The sequence below is a fragment of the Liolophura sinensis genome, chromosome 9 (assembly GCF_032854445.1).
Source record: "Liolophura sinensis isolate JHLJ2023 chromosome 9, CUHK_Ljap_v2, whole genome shotgun sequence".
NCBI classification, from domain to species: domain Eukaryota; kingdom Metazoa; phylum Mollusca; class Polyplacophora; order Chitonida; family Chitonidae; genus Liolophura; species Liolophura sinensis.
Window position 1 is genome coordinate 18,682,140 of NC_088303.1, and position 17,162 is coordinate 18,699,301.

The 17,162-nt window shown below is 38.9% G+C and overlaps 1 protein-coding gene across 1 annotated transcript in view; it reads left to right on the forward strand.

Moving 5' to 3' along the window:
• The first annotated feature begins 482 nt into the window (after positions 1 to 482).
• Positions 483 to 17,162, forward strand: part of LOC135475915 (uncharacterized) — a 62,206-nt gene continuing 45,526 nt past the window's right edge. Inside the window, exon 1 of the mRNA XM_064755876.1 lies at positions 483 to 621. The gene's annotated coding sequence lies outside the window, so the exon portion shown is untranslated. The remainder of the gene's footprint in view (positions 622 to 17,162) is intronic.

Genomic DNA, 17,162 nt, shown 5'->3' on the forward strand with positions numbered 1-17,162 from the left:
TATCGACCGTACTGTTCTAAACCAATGCGGAAAGTCAGTATAGTGGAGAGTAGTGTCATCAGCAGCAGCCGGCGCGCTGGACCCGAGCCAGCTCCTACAACCAGCGCGTCGATTGGTAATGGGGGCGGCTTTGGCAGGGCAGAGCCCGACATAAAACAGTTTCTACTTGTGCTTGTCCAATACAGACTCACATCAACGAGGATGGTCTATATGGTCTGGCTTAGTTATCCTCCCTTGGCGAACTTGTGAAGCTCGTGAAGCAATCGATGTGAAATTGGGTGCTTTCAGCCCTGATTAATTTGATGGTAACTGACTGACTGTCCGCAACGACGAGGGCTCTTACCTTTGGACAGGCAATTTACTCTGTCCCGCTCTTTGAACCCTGATGCTCAAAATGTGACAAAAAAGAAGAATGCAGTGGCGTCATTGAATTCGTTGATTTTTTGTATGTCAGAGCAGAAGAGTGCATGTCGTCAGACGCGAAGGACTCTCTCGTGTAATGTGTACTGACTGTGCTATGTATCTTCGTGACACGCCAGGCTAGACTTGTGATGGATATACTCTGGCCAGTTCTCTGGTTTTTACTGATAAACTCTGCGAGGAGTAAACGGTCGGAGACAGGTAAGTTCCAATTTCATCTGGCAAATCTTACTCTCTTATTTAAAGTCTTTTAATCTGTCGCTCTATTGTATTGAATGTGAAATCAATGATATTCGGCCATTTTTCACTGAATCTTTTTAGTTCATTGTTCTTGGCAACCGGAGACCTACTGTTTTGACACAAGTGTGGAGAGACCAGCGAGTACTGAATTGCACTTTTTGTTCGAATACATCACCAGTTTTGTACAGATGCATAAAAATTCTCGTTCGGAAAAGTGAAAACCATTTATCTAAGTAATAAACGAACCGCCTCGGCATAGACTATTTAAGCATTGATGTATTTGAGTCTGTCATAACATCTGCATTTTTGCTTTGTTTTTGATGCCTTATCTGCTTACATCAGCAATGTGAATAAAACATTTCAGTAATTACCACATTGTGCTTGAAAGAAAACCATCACGCAAATTATCCAAACTGACCAAGAATTAGAATCAAATTAGCTATTTTTGTTGAACATCAGAGCAAAAATACAACTGAACAGCCATTAACTTCGATCAATATTTCATTTTCATTTTACTTTTTAACATACTGGAATTTTTAAACAAATATCTCCAATTATATTAAAGTTCCACCATGATAATTTTTGAGTTTGCAATTGCATCTTTATATTTGCAGCACTCAAAATGCAGTTTTCGGCCAAATGTTACTTGAAGTGTTTCTTTTTACAATTATATCCCAGTGGCAATGTCGTGTCAACGTACGGTTACAGTACAATGTAACTTTCAGACCAACTGGTGTATCGGACTAACTGATGTATCGAGTTGACATACTACCACATCTATACTACCATAAGTTATGTCCAACTTCAGGTTGTCCTAAAAACTGTGCACCTTCTTCTTGAAAAGAAATCTGTGAAAAATTTTGTCTTCCTAGAATCTAATCGTGGCTTTGATCTTGGTCAATTTGACGCCAGTGCGTTATGAAAGCCCAGAGCAATATACACGTAGAACGATTCTTGCCGTCGGTCTATATATGAGCGAAAACTTGAGGTGATCGAACAAAGACAAGGGGAGAAGCAGTATATAAACCTTTCGTTTATTTGGTCTGGATAACTCTTCGGACTTTCATGTACTTCCCGTCAACAGGGAGTATTGTGTGATGTTGTCGATCCACAGAGGAGTATTGTATTGTATTGTATTATATTGTACTGTATTGCATTGTATTTATTCATCAAAAGTATAATTAGAAAACATGTTTACAGAAAAGAAAGCATGACGGGAATAAATTCACAAAGGGCTTGATCTATCCCGAGGAAGTACAAGTATAAAAGATGGCGCTGGTTGTAAGAGAGTAAACGTTTTACATATTTAAGAAAAACACAAAGCAGTTTCACGTGCCAAAAGAAATGCTGTGATTCAGGGCTATGAGACATTTAAATGTTTGAAAATAAGTCAGAATTGTTCATCAAGTCATCTTTTATTTTGGACTTGAGTCAATAGATTTGAGAGAAATAGGTAGCCCGTTGCATTCCCCGGGGATCATATTTCGAGTTGATTAGAGAAGCGAGTTGGAAGACTGGAGGGGTCTAAATAGGTTAAGACCCTGTGTTCTGGTTGGATAATTGTGTATATCTGAGTGTATTCGAAATATGTTACGGCGGCTGAAGAGGATACTAGTCCAAAGACCAGGTTTTGTTAATGTTTAATGATATCCTGTCCAGTCAAGAGTCTTTTCGAGTTCAGCAGACATGGTAGTGACTGCTTCGTTTATATTTCTGGATGAGATACACACTCTTGTGTCGTCGGCGAATAATACATATTTCAACACAGTGGTGACATTAGTTATGTCGTTGATATAGCAAAGTATTATGTATTAATTAAGTAAACATATTTCATCACATCGTAACCACAAGTAAATATGTATCAACTAAGCAAACATCTTTCATCACATTGTAACCACAAGTAAATATGTATCAGTTAAGTAAACATCTTTCAGCACATCGTAACCACAAGTAAATATGTATCAATTAAATAAACATATTTTATCACATCGTAACCACAAGTAAATATGTATCAATTAAGTAAACATATTTCCATCGCATCCTAACCCCAAGTAAATATCTATCATCATATTAACCACAATAGGTAAACATATTTCATCAAATCGTAACCACAAGTAAATATCTATCATCATAGTAACCACAATAGGTAAACATATTTCATCAATAAGTAAACATATTTCATCAAATCGTAACCACAAATAAATATCTATCATCATAGTAACCACTGTTAAGAAGACAATCACATTATAACCACAAGTAAATATCTACCATCACATTAATCAGAAATAAATATCGTTCATCACATTATAACCACAAGTAAACATTTAGCGTCAAATTAACCACAAATAAACACCTAGCATCTCATTAACCACAAGTAAACATATAGATAGCGTCATTTTACGAAAAGTAAACATCTAACATCACATTATAACCACAAGTAAACATCTATCGTCATATTAACCACAAGTAAACATCTGGCATCGCATTAACCACAAATAAACATATATAGCATCAAATTAACCATCTATAACATCACAACATCTATGGCAACACAAAAAGCACACGTTACGTCACACTATCGGCAATAGTAAATGTAACGTCAACTAAAAATGCATCATTACATTAACGGTAAGTAAATATTAAAACAGTTAATACCCGTTCCTGATATTTCACTGACCATAAGTTGTGTATGTTTGCTGACCATCCCATGCATCGGAAAGAAAAAAAGTGGTCAGTGCAGTATTGGTCGTGGAATGTCAAGGGTCTGACTTGGTGGTACAGAACAGAGCTGTTCAATTTGGGATTAAGACATTCTATCTTAAGATATTCTATCTTAATCCGAACTTCAATACATGGGTTTGTAATATAATCTGGGAACAGAAAGCCAAACAGGACTCCAACTTTACTTCTTTCGTGCTTGTGTCCACATCAGATGTTCACAGGAAGCACCAGTCCACATCAGGTATATTACATTAGTCAAATCGGTCCTACTTATCCCGCACACCCTATGTTAGATATTTCCTTATATTGTTGTGGTATTCAAATGTGGATGAATTTGACAAATATATCAGGTTACTTTTAAACATCCATTTATTAAGTTATATGTGTGAGCACTCAGAGCGGATTGATGGATATTTTTGCAAATGTGCAGCCCAGAGCCATAATTGTAGACACCTGCAGTGTTCTCCACTATAACCAATCTTGCCTTAAATTTTGACTTTGAAAAGCCATTTTTACATGTGTGGTTTCACTCTTCCATATGCACTATCCACAAATCGATTCAGTCCTTCGATCCAAGCTAGCGGGCGGTATTTTACCTGGACGATAATCAGGGGTATGGTGTGATTGCGGGGATGCTCATGTAGGTGTTACAATGCATTAATCCACCAATCTCACTTTCCCGTCACACCACTTTCTTAACCTAGCTCTAACAAACAAAAATTGCCTGTAAATACGGCGTTAATGGGCCACATAACTGTGAATGACACCAATATGTCAACGTCAATCATCTTCGATGCTGAAAAACTTGTTTTCACTTTTTGCATCTATTAAACACCTCTCATGTTGAAAAATATGGAATATGTATCTTTAATTTAGCCCCTTGTGACTAAATCTTTTCAATCTTCTCCCCAGGGGCCCACGATCATCGTTTTGGTATGACGTCAAGGTAAAGAAATCCACGCGAATGCAGCTGCACTGTGTCATCGAAAACATGGCCAGTTTCTCACAAACATGTAAAAACAATATCTTTCGGAAATGGCAAACCATTTTTCGAACTGCCTTCTAAGAGAAAACCGGCACTGATAGCACAGTTGGTAGAGCGTACGATTCGGGAGAGGTAGATCCAGGGTCAATCCTGGGTCGGGTCTCACCTAAGACTTAAAAAGAGGAAGTTATAGCTTCCTCGCTTGGCGTTCAGCATTAAGGGATAGTACAACGACTGGTTGACCGTCTTTACATCAGCATAATTATTCAGGCGGGGCAGCGTACTTGCCTTCGGTAAATCCTCTCAGTGAAGAAGCAGTGGATAATAGAGCGGTGAAAATCCGTCCTGCAACAAGGAGGCACATTACACGTACACTCTATGGTCTCCTTTCGTCGTCATACGACTAAAAAATTGTTAAGTACGACATTAAACCACAAGCACTCACTCACTTGCTCACTCACTCATTCACTCGAAGAGAAAAAGCGCATTCATATATGAATTATTTACGCTCTGATATATAGGAGTTTGTACTGACACCCGTTTCTTTTTGAAACCTACATAATTTAAATCAGCAGTATAAACAAAAAAAGGGAGAAATTACATAACTGTGTTTAAAAGAAACAATTGTGCAATTCATAATTAATTAGTTAACAATTTAGAATCAAATTAGCTAGAGTAGTTAAGCATATATTGGTCGAGACAATCCGTCAAACAGAGCTGTTTAAACGAATAAGCTGTGCAATTATCTTTGGCCAATATTCCATTTTCACTTTACTTTTTAACAAGTTTGAATTTTGAATTAAATATAACCGCAGATGAATTTGATAACTATGTTAGATTGCTCTTAAATGTTCCTTTTATGAAGATTTAGAATGATGGATATTTCCGCAAACACACAGCCCGGGGCCATGGTTGTAAATAACTGTTGGCTAGTATAAACGATATCCCAATAGCTATAAATTTGACAAGGCCATTTTCACAGCTATGGCTTGTTTCATCAGCCATGCAGAAATCGATTCAGTCATCGATATTTGTCTATCACTCTCAGCCAGCCGACGGTATTTTACCTGGCAGATAATCAGCGGTATGATATCATCACGGGACCGTTCATCTAAGCGTTATAATTCATACCCCTGCTCTTCATTGATTAAACTCTCCATCTCACTTTTCCCGCAGTCTAATTTCTCAACCCAGCAATAGAGCTGTAACAAACCAAAATGCCGGTACAGGCTGTGTTCTTTGTCCGCATAAAAGACTGTGAATGACGCCACTCTGTTGACGACATGTCAACGGTTGAATAAAAGTACAAACACTAACGTGGACAATACTTTGTACCTCCAAGGAGATAGATCTGATTATTCGTCAATACAATGTAATCATCAAGAGCTTATTGAACATATCGTTTATCTTTGATGTTATGAAGACTTTTCGTTTCCCAGTTCGCCGTCCATTGACAGGGTGTCCTCCACGGTGTCATACTACACAGTATTATCGATGGAAGATCAAACTCAGATGTTATTAACCATACTCCTTACAGACCATGTGCCGCTCTCCACATCGCTTCACATCACTGCTACCACAAGAGTACCACTAGCGTGTTTAGGCCTAGCCTCACCTCCTGCGCGGAACTGCTTAATCAGCATTCATCAAATTGTCTCAGGTGTTGGTTGAAACAATGTTGTGGATACTTTAGATAAATAGAATGCATGTGCTTGTGTATATCATTAGAAACAAAAGTTGAGAAACAGTTTTTGTGTTTTCTGACATCAATTAATGTCTCATCACCATGACCCCAGTGACCTCGGCGTTGATCACGATTTCTGTACAAAATTTGCTAGTGGTGGCAGTTGCCAGGAAAATCATGTTAACAAATACGCTTAAGCACATGTAGCATGCAGTAAGCTTGTTGCTTACATGTTCTTCTGAAACATTTTTCCATTACCGGCACCGATGTGCCGTTGCGTTCGGTAAGTCGATTCAATGAAGAAGCACTGAATAACAGAGAGATGAAATCCGTCATGTTTAACGGAAGCACGTTACACGTACTTTTGTTACACAAGGATTCCTTCGTCGTCATCTAACTGAAAAACTGTTGGGGACAACATCAAACCCTGAGCACTCACTCAATCTTTTTTCGGCTTATGTTTAGCGTCTCGTAGGTTAACATTTCCACCGCTCACTCGAACAATATTTATGGTATTCAACCTTCACTGTGCAATATCCTCTATGTAACCTTTTACCACTGAACATAGTTTTAGATACTAGATAAAAGTAGCGACAAGCGTAACTGTTTTGGTGGGATTTTCCGTTTGTTTTTTTAAATGGCGGGAACATTCCACATATTGAAACTACAAGGATCGATCTATACATTCTTTGTTTGAGCAAGTCGTTGAACGAAAAACATTGTGCGATGAAAGAAAAACATGTATGATGAAAGAAAAACAAAAACAAAACCGTCTATTTCCTTGAGGTCTGCTGTCTTTGATTTCTAAACCCACTTTTCAGATACGTGATTGTAGAATTAGAAATATAAAATAATATGATATTATATTTATTATAACACCCTTCACGAAATGCTTTTCTTGGCGAAACGAGATGGCGGCAACAAATGGTTTGGATCATGTTTAAGAGGCAGCTTAAACATGCGTATAGTTATAACCAGTTTAAGCTGTGGTACATGTAGAGAATACACAAAGTGAAGCCATTAACTTCAACATCTGTGATATAAAAAGCAGTGATGTGTTTCAGTAAGCACTAAATGTACTGAAGGTCAATCATGTCGCCTGTTTCCTGTTTTGACTGTGTGGGAATTTGATTTACCCAAAGCATTTCACCAGCTCCATGCTCTCAAGACTTGGATGGGATCACATTTCCCCCACATGTGATACGTCTTTGTCCGTGAAACGTCATCTAATTTACAAACTCTCACCTGTGGCGACAGGCTTAGTTGAAACAGTTGCTTTGTTTTGTCTTACCAAAGAAAAAAAAGCCGAAGGTATAGCTTGCAAGGGAATATCTATTTTGAGGCTAAATACGGCATTGCGATCTCGGACTGAAGCTGAATGCGATTCCGTAAAGATATTACGGATCTGGTCTCGAGCGCCTAACTATAAATTTAATTCTTGAGTCGTGTAATTGACCATTATGTCAAGGATATGGGCGGGAAGTCTTTGTGATGTTTCAGGAAGTCGGGAGAAAACTACAATCCAACTATGTCTCTGTGGACAGCGGGTCGTGTTTCAGCGAAGCCATTACTTCAACATTATCCGAGCTTATTTAAGTCTTCCAGGGCTAGAGGTATCGTTAAACTGTCAGTCCATCCCTGTTTAATGCACACAATTACAAATGAATCATATTGTAATAAGGTTGTAAACATTCGCAAGTCTGGGATCAACTTCGTATTGTGAAGTTTTAGGAAAAAAATAATATTTATTTACTTATTTATTTGGTTGGTATCTTACGCCGTACCGAAGAATATTTCCCTTATACGACGGCGGGAATGGGGGGAACCTGGCAAGAGCCCCGGGGAAACCCATGACCATTCTCAGGTAGCTTACAGGCATTCACACGTAATAATAATAATAATAATAATAATAATAATGTCAAAATATGATTTAGGGTGCAAAATGTGATCAACATGCATGCAAGTACACTGTGGTATTTTAGTCCACAAGCTTTATAGAAGGAACTCTTACCCGCTATGATCACAGAACAGCAACTGTTCGTTTTATACTTGAAGTGTATATCATTAAGTGCAAGCGCACTTGCATATCTGTTAAATACCAATCAATCACTTGAATATCCACCGGAAAAGAAAATGTGACACATTAAAACAGTTTTCATGTTTTTGCTTCTCACACAGATACCTCTTGAATATCAATAAGCAGCTTCTGTATGGTGATTTAATTATTTATTTGACTGACCCTTAACGCCATACTGAAGTTTTTCTTTCTTTCTTTATTTATTTATTTGATTGTTGTTTTACGCCGAACTCAATAATATTTCACGTATACGACGGCGATCAGCATTATGGTCGATGAAACCGGACAGAGCCCGGGGAAAATCACACGACCATCTGCAGGCTGCTAGAACACCTTCGCACGTAAGGCAGGAGAGGAAGCCAATATGAGTTGGACTTGAACTCATAGCTACCGGATTAGCGAGAAGCTCCTAGTTCACTACGCCGCGCTGACACGCTAACCACCTCGACTATGGACGCCTGCACAAGTTTTTCACTTATAGATGTACGGTGGCTATCAGTTATTGGGTGGATGAAGTAGGTCAGCCCAGGATAAACCACTGACTTTTGGCATCTTACTGACGAACATTTTTACATGTGCGTGGTAATGTTAATGTTCTTAACATATGTTTTAATGTGAGTGGAACATGAGTGTGTTCATTCGGCCAAACTGAAAACTTAGCTCACATAAGAATACTTACTTCATGTCATATTTTGTAATTCTGCGCATTAGCTTCTGTCATGAACCTAACGAGATGTAGATATTACATGTTTTCAAGAGTTTTTGATTATAAGGAAGATACGAGGAGTGGAGCTTGTAAGATATTCTTCGATCAATAACACCAAATTAAAACAGGCTGTCGGTTCCTCCCACAATAATGCTGGCCGCCATCGTATAAATGAAATATCCTTGGTTACAGCGTAAAATGCCAATGCAATAAACAAATACATAGGTAAAATAGGTTGTCACAGAAATTTAATCAAGAATGTTGATATTAACGTTTACAGGATGTAGAATGATGTTGGCTGTGAAGAAAGAAGCGTTCGGTGAAATAAAAAAGATGATTCCGAGTGGAAAACATGGCTATTCCATGTCTGTCGTGTGTGTTTATGTAACATTTATGTCATATCTCCACCCACAAAGCAATCGTTGGAACTGTTGTTAAATAGTAGGCCAGATAGTATTGCTTTTCAAGAAGGCAGATCAAAGAGTTTATTTGAAAAGTATAAGATAGATCATTTGGAGAAATGTATCGACCTGCACATAACCATAAAAAATTTGTGCTAAGCTCACAGGACAGACTATATGTCACGAAATGATCTATTTTACCAAGTTGTAACGTTGTTTACAGCAAGTTCATGTATTCCTTTTGTTTCCTGCCCGCAACGTTTAGGGGAACAGGGATTACTGCTGTCTGTCATTTCCTCGTCCCGTCGTACAAACGGTACCTAGTCAATAACTCTAGAACCAGGTAAAGTGACATTAATAAACGAACTGTTGTGATTCGCTTTCAATGACGTGTTTAAGACAGTATGGCCACTGCGCCTATCTTTGTTTCACAGTTGATTAACTTTGTCTGGACAATATATAGATCGAGTTAGAACGCTGTTTCTGATTGGGAAAGTAGTATGAAGTCAGTAAAATTGGCGGCGGAAATTGGTTTTAAGCAAGGTGTATAAAACAACACGGCAACAGCGGCCTTGAACGCTGTGATGGTACTTTTGGACAGTGGTATAACATCTTTGAGAGAGGACCGTCATTGACGGTGTGCATGTGCCGTTCTTTGCGCAGTTGCCACAACCAGACAAGCTTGATCTTTGGAACCCGTACGCCGTACGTAGGCTTGCGTAGGCTTAGCCTCACGACTTCTGTTCACATGCGGAACTATTTAGTCAACATTCATCAATAAAATTGTTTTTGGTGTTGGTTAGAATCATGTCGTGCATACTTTTGTTAAAGATAAAGCATATGTATAACATATAATAGAAATAAAGGCTGGGGCAGAGTTTTGTGTTTTCTTACATCACTTACTGTCCCTTCACGGTAAACCAAGTAACCTGGGCGTTGTTCAAGATTTCTGTACAAAATTTGCTTGTGGTGAACAGTGGTCTGACATAAACGAGGGCATTTGCCTTCACAAGATATTGACCTAGAGTGGTTTTCGGCTGAGCACATGTACATAAAATAATATAACTTTTGTGGCCATATTGTTGTGCCTATCGTTCACCATGTAAAAAGTTTGTACTTTTAACAAATGGCATTCAGTCTGGGACAGTGGATGTCATCAATGAGCGGACAACTGTGTTTGCTGCCAATCGATGAGTGTAAAATTTACTGGCTGTTACGGCCATCTGCTATTTCCAGTCGTCATATTGTCGGCTGGGATAGATTTTCAACTAACGATATTTCAGGAATATTGTCATTCTGTGTTAGTGGTGTTTATCATCCACGTGAAAGTTAATATACACACCACACTATAATAGGATAATTGCACAGTTGTCATAGTGTATGTGAGTCAATGACAATCAACGCTGTCTCCTTCTGGAGTTTAATTCCGATTCGGGTCTTGCCCAAAGCATCAAAACTTACAACTGCCATATTTCCAAATTGGGAGCTTCCCTCGTTAGGGTTTCATGCTCGGCGTCTTCGTGATAACGCTCTAGCGACATTGATCGAACTACTTTTGAAAGAGACGATGAATTTCATGGATTTAAACTGCGCATATAGTTTGTGGCTCCATCATCTGAATGTATGTTTGATGTGGTAATAAGAATATCATGCGTGGTGATCATGCTAGTCTAGAGGTCTACTTACCTGGATGAAATTGACACACTTGAAGTGAAGGTTCATGGCTGTGTTATAATTTTAACTTTGTACATGATCCGTGGGTTGCTTTCCAATGAAACAAATACAACTTTGATTTCAATCATTTCTGGACAAGTGTGACATTATCTTTTACTCTGATGGTATGTGGAGGAAATTTTGCACGATATTTGACAATCCACACCAGTAGAATACAAACGAGCGATTTTCGGATGGTGTCTCGACGATTTCAATGCAGAAGAGAAATATAGTTATCTCATGCATATAAAGATATATACTGGTTTCATCTCATTTCGTTTTAAACTATAATTTGTTTGAAGAATTGTGCCTTCACATAGTAGCAATTTTAAAACATTTATTTATTTGATTGTTGTTTCATGCTCGCGAATTTTTACTTAAATGAAGAAGACCGGAGATTTGTATCCTTTCTTAAAGGCGATAAGGAGTTTTACGAGTTCTCCATTATAATCCAACCTGTTACCAGAACGCTTAATGGTTTATTTCTTCCGTTGATGGCCTAGTTTTTTCTTATCGCCCTGTTACGCCTGTCAGTAGGGTTTTGAAAACAACAGTTGATCTGACTAGGACACAACCACATCAACATGAGCTGTGGATCCGGAGAACGGGGGAATCATTTCCTACAATTACCCTCAAATACTGTTTGAAAATCGGTATCATTGTCAAATATACAGTTCGTGAGGACACACAGCTGCCACTGGCAGGTGTTGTATTGATTCATTCGCAGGTTTATCGGAGTTGGGTGCCAAGTGAAGGGCATTATAGCGCTTTCCAACTCCCATACAAACTATGCGTTCTTGGTTGGGTTTCTGCTCTTCTGCGCATCTTGGTTAACTGACAATGGCTCGCATGCCACGGATACACGGTCCATTGGGTGAGGCATGGAGAATGAAGCATTTTTTGATTTAGTTATACCGATGCCAGATTGTTCAAGAGGTGTGGTCTCCCCAATGTCTCATGCCATATCTTAATGTCCCAAGGGTGGCGCAACAGCCATTCATTGCCTTCTTATCGCATGCGCGAACTGTCAATAAATGATGTGCTAAAACATTGTTGTATGGCGAGGAGCAACCATTGTTTTACACGTTGAATAAATATTTATGTACATTCCTATTTTTAACACGAACTAACTTTTCAGATCATAATTCAGTTAAACATCTGGCAGTCCTAATGGTACAGGTTATTCCACTAATGGCTGATTTGTTTACGGAATATATGCCGTAAAGGTCTCTATACTCCTCTCCTTTGTTAACACAGCCATATTCACACTATTGTCTACGTTAACAAAGAGAATGTCTTCTTGTGGTGACTAATCATTCCAAAGAAGGCTCAATGTCAAGATAGCAAAGTGACCTAATTGGACGTTAAAGATACTGCAGAGTCAAACTGCCTCCGATTGGAGAATAGCTTAGATTACATTCGATTCACTACTGTGTCACACTGCATGACAGCTGATCAAATGAGATCCGGATGGCGGTGACCTCCTATAGCTTAACGTCATTCCGCTGTGTTAATGTAAGCTTTAACTAAAAAAAAAATAATCCGAAAAGCACGATTTTCTGCGTGTATTTAAAAACAAAGCCAAGCTCTTACAATCCGAGAAAATTACAGGCTCTACATCTTATCCTGCAAGGCTCATATCAATGATTAACATTTAGTCAAATGTATTAAGTGATATTTTGTTTACTCCACTGAGGCAAAGGCCAGTGCATTTATAGAGCTGCCTCACTGGGACGCTATGTCAACGTAACTAGACTTGACACTCAACCGGACCATATCATACTTACACCAGGTCGGTCAATATTTACGGATCGGGTCCATAAATGATACTTGCTGCTTCCCTTGGCTTTCAGCACAGACCCAAGAGCAAGGAAACAGAGCTGGTTGGCCTGATGTCAGTATAATGTGACTGGATGTGTCATGTCTTGTGCATTCGGCACAATACTTCACAGCGCCAGCACATTGGCGGCATGGACACGCCCCACCACAAGAAGACACAGTATAAGTGCATACATCCTATTGGCTCCTCGTCGTTATATGACTGAAACATTAGTAAGTACGACGTAAAACCCCAAGCATAAATACATACAATTGTTTACCTTCCTAAATTTTTATTAAAATCTCAGATCTACCCTTACTTGGGATTGAATCCAGGTCTCTGACTTACTGCGAGGCCACCCTGTCTGTATGATTAATATGGACAAACAAACCGAGACAGTGGGATTAACAAAGAAGGTAAGGTGAATGCTTCCTGAATGGGACTATTTGTCTTCTCCCTGAGCATTTTCGCAGCTATTATATATAGATTGCAAATACGCCATCATTTGCTTTGGATTAGCCTGTAACATATTGCCCTATTTATCATTGTGACTGTTGTCTACGTTCATGTAATACATGCACTTGTAGAACGTCATGAAGGCCTCAGGGTAATTAATAGGAAAATTGAACGGCGGTAGCGCTGCCGTCGCCCACCACTGAAACAGCTATGTGATGTATCCACGAATCGCATAGACACTTTTATTATTCACGATTAACTGAATTTAAAAACCTCTTATAGGCCTGTCTAGCACATCTTGAAAGCTTTTGCATTAAATAAATACATTTGACTGTCGCGGTCTTTTGATAACATGGTACAGATTTCAGACGAGGCCTGTTTGGGTGTCGGCTAAGCTGATTTGATGCGTACCGCATTACGACTCGCATTGTCTTTCTCATCATGATCCGTAAGTAACTGTGCCTCCCAATGCCCGTGAGAAATCGAAAGCACGGAATCCTAATGTAAACGACCCGTCTGGTAAATGATATACCGAATTCGTTAAGTAAAATAAAAGCTGTCTGGTACTATTTGCTTGACAGCCTATCAATCTGCTGTAGAGGTAAATCACTTGGGAAAACCAATTTTTCCTCGTTGCTCGAGAAGAAACTTTCAATATCAGGCACACAGTTTCAACCTGTTGTTTATGACAAGAATTGAAATCAATGCAATGGAAGAGTGTTACATCGTTTCAAACCCCACTGGACCTTATCTATGTTTACAACAGGGGATTATAATATTGCGATATAAGGATCGCATTAATTTAGGCGTGCGCATGTGAGAAAATTATGATCTATCACGACCCCTGAGATTGTAATCAACCCATATCTAGTTGTGAGGTAGATTTATACTTGCTGCGACACCACTGTAATCCCTACACAACACTCACTACACGCATGCGCAGATTTTCAGGCGACTGTGAACGAGATAAGCGATATTAATATTCTCTTTGTCACCATAAATAAAACGTTTGAAACCTTAAGTGGAGAAAACCGCTTTCAAATCGAAGTTTATATATGTTACTATAGCTTAATGAGCGGGATGCTGGTAATGATTTATCTCCAGGATTTACCACTAAATTGGTAGCTGGTTGCTAAACGCTTAATTTATTGGCTTGGCAAGCTGCCAAATTTGCGTCCTAAAGAGTCATTTTGTGACTTGCCAGTTCGGATAAGGAGACAGTAATGAAGATGCATATATGGAGACTAAACGGGTCTAGACATTAGCCGAGAAAATCAGAATGCATAACCCCAACTAAATGTGTAGATAAACCACAAGCAAACTGTGTACTGAATACATTCGCTCAAATGTACAGCGATAAGTGCCGAAGTAAATGAATGGAATTGATGGGTCTTGAGATGAAAATGGCCTCCTCTTTAATTTTGAGGAATTGAAGGCGTTTTGGCAATCTAACGAGACTGATTATGGTAACATTCGTAAAAGTTAGTTAAAGCAGATACGCACAGGTAACCGTCCTATATCACTATCGACCTGTCAGCACATTAGTATTTCTACAATCAGAAGTTGGAAGCTCTCTATCTGGGGTTTTACATAAAGAAATGAAAAGGTATCTGTGACTATTAACAAGATCTCTCAGATGGTCACAGCTGGCTCCATCGCCATATTGCAGCGTATTTTATAAGCAATCGTGACGCGCCTTATGTCTGTAAATTTATATATTGTTATATATTGATTTTGGTGACTTCGAGCACCAACGAAACCTCATGACTCTTTAAGCAAGACACTTCATTCGTTGTCAGAGGACCACTTTGTCTAACCATAATACCACAGGCTGAGATTTGAACCTTGCGAATATGTAGCATGCTGTGAAAGTGCCCGAGTAATGTCTCTATTGAAAACAGTCTAGCAAAAAAAGCTCAGTACTAATGTGACAGGATATTTACTGTGAATAGCACACGTACAAGGAAATTCCATAAACACTAATGCAAAAGAAGAGCTCTTTTGTTTCTGTATTTTCTTCAGTAAATGACATTACTTCACACACTAATAAGTCCAAAACCCATTTTATCATCATTTATCTGCAAGAATAATCAGATTTCTTCAATAAAATCAGTTCCATATATAAATTAAAATGATTTATTACTTCTTAACGTTACTTCCATCCTCTCTCTATTTTTATTAACAACTTAAAATGCTTTACAGTTATAATCTTATCGGTATTAAAGAGTGAAGCCTAAAAACTCATGCACTTGTGTCAGAATCGCCAAAGTCGGTATTTGATTGTTCAGTTTGACAGGTATCCAAGTTGTCAAGGACATTAACGCAATGCATCAAATTTCATTGTCAGTTTTCTAGATCCCTGCATCATGCTCACTCACAGCGCTTATACACTTGTGTGCTTGGAATAAAAAGAAGTATTGGTTTATGCATTTGAAAGTTCCAGCAGTAAAGATGGAATGGAAAAACGTTTGTTAATACGAACAAATAAAGTACAAACATTAAGTCTACCTCGTCTTCAAACTCGAGAGACAAAAGATATATAGGTATTGCATTTTTTTCCCACAGGCGCGTGGCAAACGCGCTGATCTTACTGGTAAACAAAGCTAATCAGTTGATGACATGGATTTCTTCTGCGACGACAACACTGTTAAAGCAAGCCAAAAACAAAATAAAAAGTATTAGACAATAAACTTCAGCACAGTCTAGAGCTGAAGACGTGACTCAACTCAACCCGACTGTTCTGTCCTACTCTCTGGTCAGAATCCTTTTCTCCCAAAGCTATGCCTTGTAGATAATAACTGAGCAGTCAATAACCTCCACTTTGGGAAATTGATTGTCACCGAAGGAGGACTTAATTGCATACAATCAAAACTACAATGGCCCCGAGGTTGCAATTAACTCACTAATACAACCACGTGAGCTTTGGGGGAAGAGATGGGCTTCCTACAGGCGTAATCGGTGGTGAAACATTCCCGTGTTGTAACTCATTTGAATTCCTTTTCTTCCTTGCATCGGATGATCAAACGGAAATGCCTGTGTATTCATGCAATTAATGCGGGGCTGAATCGCGGCGAGAAAAATTCGTAGTCATTTGAGTTAAATTCCAGTCCTGATGTACTCTTAAGGAATGACCATCCATTACTAAGTTACAGTGACGGCAGTATATTACACTAAGCCACATACGTAGATAGGTGGTTCGGAGACCTGTAATTCCTTAATGTGACTGACGGCCATTTAGACACGGTGATCTGGATGTTCCTGGGGTAATGTTCCTGGTTCATCTCGTCTGATCCTTGGTATCGTGTGCTCTGCAAACAGAACCCCAACCACGATGTCAGGCTGAGACAGATCTTAATTCCCTACAAAATGATGAATAGGTAGCGCTGGAAGCTTATCCCATCGGTGTTCTATCAACCCCATCGTCAGGCTTAACGTGGATATCAATCACAACTAAAACAGTCTGCGTGATGTCAAATCTTTAACATATTTTCACCAGTCACAGCTTCTTAACTTCTCCTTTGCCTTTCCCGAAGGATGTCAATACACCCGCTGGATCACGACGTGCATAGTAGCTGTATTGCTTATTTCATAAAACCGCCCTATCCTAAATATAAGCTGACACGAATTTTAATGATTTTCATCTTTCACACGGCGACTGTAAAATGTTTCGTTTCCATCTTGTTTGATCAAAAAGAAGATTCAAATAGGATTTTCACCATTTTACATTTGATTGGATCAGGTTGGCACACAGAAGGAGTAACGAACTGAATGGTACTAGTGTAAAATTGGTACGAATAAGTTCCCCAAAAAGATCCGTTTGAAAGTTTGAACGATCCTTCTACTCAAAATCCTGCGGAAAAAATCTCATTAGGGTGGCCACTAAAACAACACCAGTCTTGACGTTCCTCTATCCAGCTATACATAATGGTTACCCATGGGA